This window comes from Battus philenor, unplaced genomic scaffold (genome assembly GCF_028537555.1).
Source record: "Battus philenor isolate CCGP_79_NKW_IND1 unplaced genomic scaffold, ilBatPhil1.0.hap1 SCAF_57, whole genome shotgun sequence".
In the NCBI taxonomy this organism is placed as follows: Eukaryota; Metazoa; Arthropoda; class Insecta; order Lepidoptera; family Papilionidae; genus Battus; species Battus philenor.
This window is the reverse complement of record NW_027181723.1, coordinates 25,001-30,000: the sequence shown is the minus strand read 5'-3', so window position 1 is coordinate 30,000 and position 5,000 is coordinate 25,001. Positions and strand designations below refer to the sequence as shown.

The 5,000-nt window shown below is 51.1% G+C and overlaps 2 non-coding genes across 2 annotated transcripts; both read right to left on the bottom strand.

Moving 5' to 3' along the window:
* Positions 1–931: 931 nt before the first annotated feature.
* On the bottom strand, positions 932–1,088 carry LOC137930082 (5.8S ribosomal RNA). The gene has a single exon (XR_011108889.1). It is a non-coding gene; the product is annotated as a 5.8S ribosomal RNA (ribosomal RNA).
* An 807-nt stretch (positions 1,089–1,895) lies between these two features.
* Positions 1,896–3,799, bottom strand: LOC137930072 (small subunit ribosomal RNA). Its single transcript, XR_011108883.1, has one exon. It is a non-coding gene; the product is annotated as a small subunit ribosomal RNA (ribosomal RNA).
* Positions 3,800–5,000: the final 1,201 nt, after the last annotated feature.

Here is a 5,000-nt window from a genome sequence, read left to right as displayed (position 1 = left end):
CTCTAGACGCGCGCACGCACAACGCAACGCTGCACACACAACACGCGTTGCGCGATGAACGACGACGATGACGATGATGATGATTATGATGATACGAGCGTAAACGAAAATCTCGACACGCATACGCGAGCGCGAGTACTTTTCGTTAGCGATCGATCGTCCGGCCCTTTCGGTATCGGTCCGTATCGATACGATAATATAACGTTCGCACTGGAACGACGACGCGTATCACCGACATAATACGGATGCGTAGCGACGACGAGCGGTGAACTCTCTCGCATCGGGCTAGGCGCGCGCGCACATGAACATCACGTAATGTTTACTTACATATGTTTGTGTGTGCGTTACGCTTGCCGCGCAAGAAAACATTCACCGCCTGCCGGTCGCATCCGTCGGAGACGCGTCGTCTGTGCTTCCGATATATTTTATTATATCGTATACACGAACCGATGAGCTCGGACGAAGACCGCACTACGAAGACTCGCGTCTTAGCGATGCGTGTAATCTTTTCACACTCGTTTCATATTCAATACAATTCGATATATTTAAACGGACCGTAAACGCGCTCCGCGCGTACGCGGACGTGAGGGGTGCAGCACCCCGCCGTCCGTCGTCCGTCGCGAAGAACGTTCAACGGAAACCGTCAATTGTTCGAAAGAGCGCGCGCCCGCTCGCCCGCGCGCGGTAGTGCGGCAGCGGCAGCGCGACGACAGCGACGGCGGATAGTGAGAGAGAGAGAGTGAGAGCCGCGGCGGCGCGGACGAGAGACTCTTATTAGAGATCGTCCCATCGCACCGTCCGCGAGCTCGTTCATCACCCCCCACCAACCCGCCGCCGCCGCGTCGCGCGTCACCGCCGCGCGCATCGACCGGCGCGAGCGCACGTAGCGCGCGTTCTACACCGAACAGTGTGGTTTTTATATTTTAACAGCCGGCCCTCAGACAGGAGTGGTCCTGGATATTTCTCCACGGACCGCAATGTGCGTTCGAAATGTCGATGTTCAAATGTGTCCTGCAGTTCACACTATGACGCGCAGTTAACTGCGTTCTTCATCGACCCGCGAGCCAAGTGATCCACCGTCCAGGGTAATGGTTTTTTCTTAATGTTGTTATTACTTACGGTAGCGGCCTACGGCTCTCGCCGTCGGCCACTTGATTGTCCGTTTTTATGTATTAACGTCGAAAGTTGGTCGAATTCATGTGCGCCGAGGCGTTCATAAAGAAACGGCACCGAAAAAGCTTAACGCCCCGACGCGAATCCTTTAGAATGATGAACGACGACGACCCGCGCACCCCCCAACGAGCTGGCGTGACGCACGACATTGTCATCTTTCTAACCGCTTAAATTTCGTTTTGTATAGCGCCAACCGACAATAAAGGGCCTGAGCTAGGCAGTGGGGATTTTCACCGCTTCGAACGCTCCGTTTGGTATGCCCCGGTCGGCGCTCGTCTCTCGGCGTTTTTCCGCCACCCGGCCGCTTCGACGGCGGCGGAGGCAGCGGCGGCGGTAGCACTTTCGACGAATGCCACCACCGCCACCGGCCACCGCCACGGCGCCGTCGCCGCTGCGCCGTTAGGCGTAATAGACGCTAGAGACAATTATTTCACATTTTATTTTTTATACATATATACAAACACGCACACACACACGCACGCACACGCGCGCGCGCTCGTCCGCATTAGATACGAACAGCAGCGCGCGCGTACGTACATATATATGTATATATGTCGTATATATATATATCATTATGGATGTATTACATATATATATGTGTAAACACGGTATGTACGAAGTCGTCGTCGTCGTCGTCGTCGTCGTCGCAACAGCAACAACAGCAACAGCGGCGCAACAACGTTCGTGAACATATCACGCGTCTCGCACACATACACACACGTTAATGATCCTTCCGCAGGTTCCCCTACGGAAACCTTGTTACGACTTTTACTTCCTCTAAATGATCAAGTTTGGTCAACTTCCCAGCAACGCCGACGGCCGTGAAGCCACCGCGTGTCGGTCCGAAGACCTCACTAAATCATTCAATCGGTAGTAGCGACGGGCGGTGTGTACAAAGGGCAGGGACGTAATCAACGCGAGCTTATGACTCGCGCTTACTAGGAATTCCTCGTTTATGGGGGATAATTGCAAACCCCAATCCCCAGCACGAAGGAGTTTCAACGGGTTGCCCGGGCCTCTAGGCCAGGGAGAACATGCTGATTCCTTCAGTGTAGCGCGCGTGCGGCCCAGGACATCTAAGGGCATCACAGACCTGTTATTGCTCAATCTCGTGCGGCTCGAAGCCGCCGGTCCCTCTAAGAAGAATTTTAATACGTCGCCAGTGAGTTGCGCCACCGGAGCGGCGCACACCTAAATGACGACGCCTATTTAGCAGGCTAGAGTCTCGTTCGTTACCGGAATTAACCAGACAAATCGCTCCACCAACTAAGAACGGCCATGCACCACCACCCACCGAATCAAGAAAGAGCTGTTAATCTGTCAATCCTTCCGGTGTCCGGGCCTGGTGAGATTTCCCGTGTTGAGTCAAATTAAGCCGCAGGCTCCACTCCTGGTGGTGCCCTTCCGTCAATTCCTTTAAGTTTCAGCTTTGCAACCATACTCCCCCCGGAGTCCAAAATCTTTGGTTTCCCGGAAGCTGCCCGCCGAGCCATCGTAGTAACGTCGGCGGATCGCTAGATGACATATTTACGGTTAGAACTAGGGCGGTATCTAATCGCCTTCGAACCTCTAACTTTCGTTCTTGATTGATGAAAACACCTTTGGCAAATGCTTTCGCTGATGTTCGTCTTGCGACGATCCAAGAATTTCACCTCTAACGTCGCAATACGAATGCCCCCAGTTATCCCTATTAATCATTACCTCGGAGTTCTGAAAACCAACAAAATAGAACCGAGATCATATTCTATTATTCCATGCACGAAATATTCAAGCAGCATTTTGAGCCCGCTTTGAGCACTCTAATTTGTTCAAAGTAAAATTGTCGGCCCATCTCGACACTCACCGAAGAGCACCGCGATAGGATTTTGATATTGAACCGCCGTTTTACCGACGGCTCACCGACGATATGCTCCGCAGACGTGTCAGTATCACCGCGGATGCGGTGCACCGACAGCGCGGCGCACAAATGCAACTACGAGCTTTTTAACCGCAACAATTTTAGTATACGCTATTGGAGCTGGAGTTACCGCGGCTGCTGGCACCAGACTTGCCCTCCAATTGTTCCTCGTTAAAATATTTAAAGTGTACTCATTCCGATTACGAGGCCTCGTAAGAGTCCCGTATCGTTATTTTTCGTCACTACCTCCCCGTGCCGGGAGTGGGTAATTTGCGCGCCTGCTGCCTTCCTTGGATGTGGTAGCCGTTTCTCAGGCTCCCTCTCCGGAATCGAACCCTGATTCCCCGTTACCCGTGACAACCATGGTAGTCGCAGAAACTACCATCGAAAGTTGATAAGGCAGACATTTGAAAGATGCGTCGCCGGTGCTGGACCATGCGATCGGCAAAAGTTATCCAGATTCATCAAAATTAACGACTTCGGACGCGAGGCCCTCCGTCGATTGGTTTTGATCTAATAAAAGCACTCATCCCATCACTGGTCAGAGTTCTGATTGCATGTATTAGCTCTAGAATTACCACAGTTATCCAAGTAACCGAGGTAAGATCTAAGGAACCAAAACTGATATATTGAGCCATTCGCGGTATCGCCTTAATACGGCTTGCACTGAGACATGCATGGCTTAATCTTTGAGACAAGCATATAACTACTGGCAGGATCAACCAGGGAGCTAGCTAGAGCTAACACACACCAACACCGCACATACGAGAGATATGAGGGTGATGATGATATGATAGACGTGTGACAAGCGACGCGTCGGACGTTCGAAACGCCGTGACGCGCCGGTGCCTAGGTAGCTTTTTGCGTGCGTGCGTGCGTGCGTATTTATTACAATACACACACAACACCACACCGCAACAACAAAATGAATTCGTTTTTCTATCTGTTCACGGAGGAAAATGTATATCTCAACACTCGCCTCGCGTTCGTCCAGATTTACTTTGGACGCGGCATCGCGTCCGATTCATCGGAACGTTCTTTGACGAGACACATACAAATCTTCACTTTTATAAAATATCGTTTCGCAAAACGAACAATGACCGATTTCCAGCCCGGTTTTAGAGAGATCCGAAATCCTTGATTTATATATCATGATCGACCGTCGCGCGACTAGCGCGCGACGAGCTCGTTGATGCGATGCGTTAAGGGCCGCCCCGAAGTCGACTCGGGAGCCCAACGCCGTTCGCGTTAATTAAACGAGACGTTCTCTTACGCCTTCCGCTCTTACATAACGGAGACGTCGTCCGACACAGTTTACGGTGTGTTGTTGTGGGGAGATGATCCCCTTTTTCTTCCCTCCTCCGCCGCCGCTGTGTCGTTCGTGCGTTTGTCGGTTATAGAAGTTTCAGTTTCGGGCGTTCTCGTTGGTGGCGCGCGTTGTTTGTGTATCGGTGTTATTAGTTTTGTTCGATTCGCGCGCGTTTTCTAAGAATAATTTTTAAATTTTTTTTTTTTTATAAAAAAAAAAAAAAAAAAACTAAATCTAAAAAAAACGCAATCTCCGCAAACAAACTAACACCACCACACCACACACACCCCACCAACCAAAAAAACACACTCCACACTCCACAACCACCAACAAACAAAACAAAACAGAAGAGCATCGGAGAGAACTCTATTCGGCCGACCGGCGCGTCTCGCGCCAGTCCCATGTATATGCGGGAACGACTGTATGCGTCTCCGCGTAGCGCGATAGAGCGTTCGCGTATCGATTGCATACCACCGATCTACATATCTATATCTGACCCTGATCTCGATGTCATCGTCGTCGTCATCATCATCATCATCATCATCATCATCATCATCATCATCATCATCATCGTTCGACCCGATCGCGGATTGCGCGTAGCCAGCCGCCGATGCGTTCGCG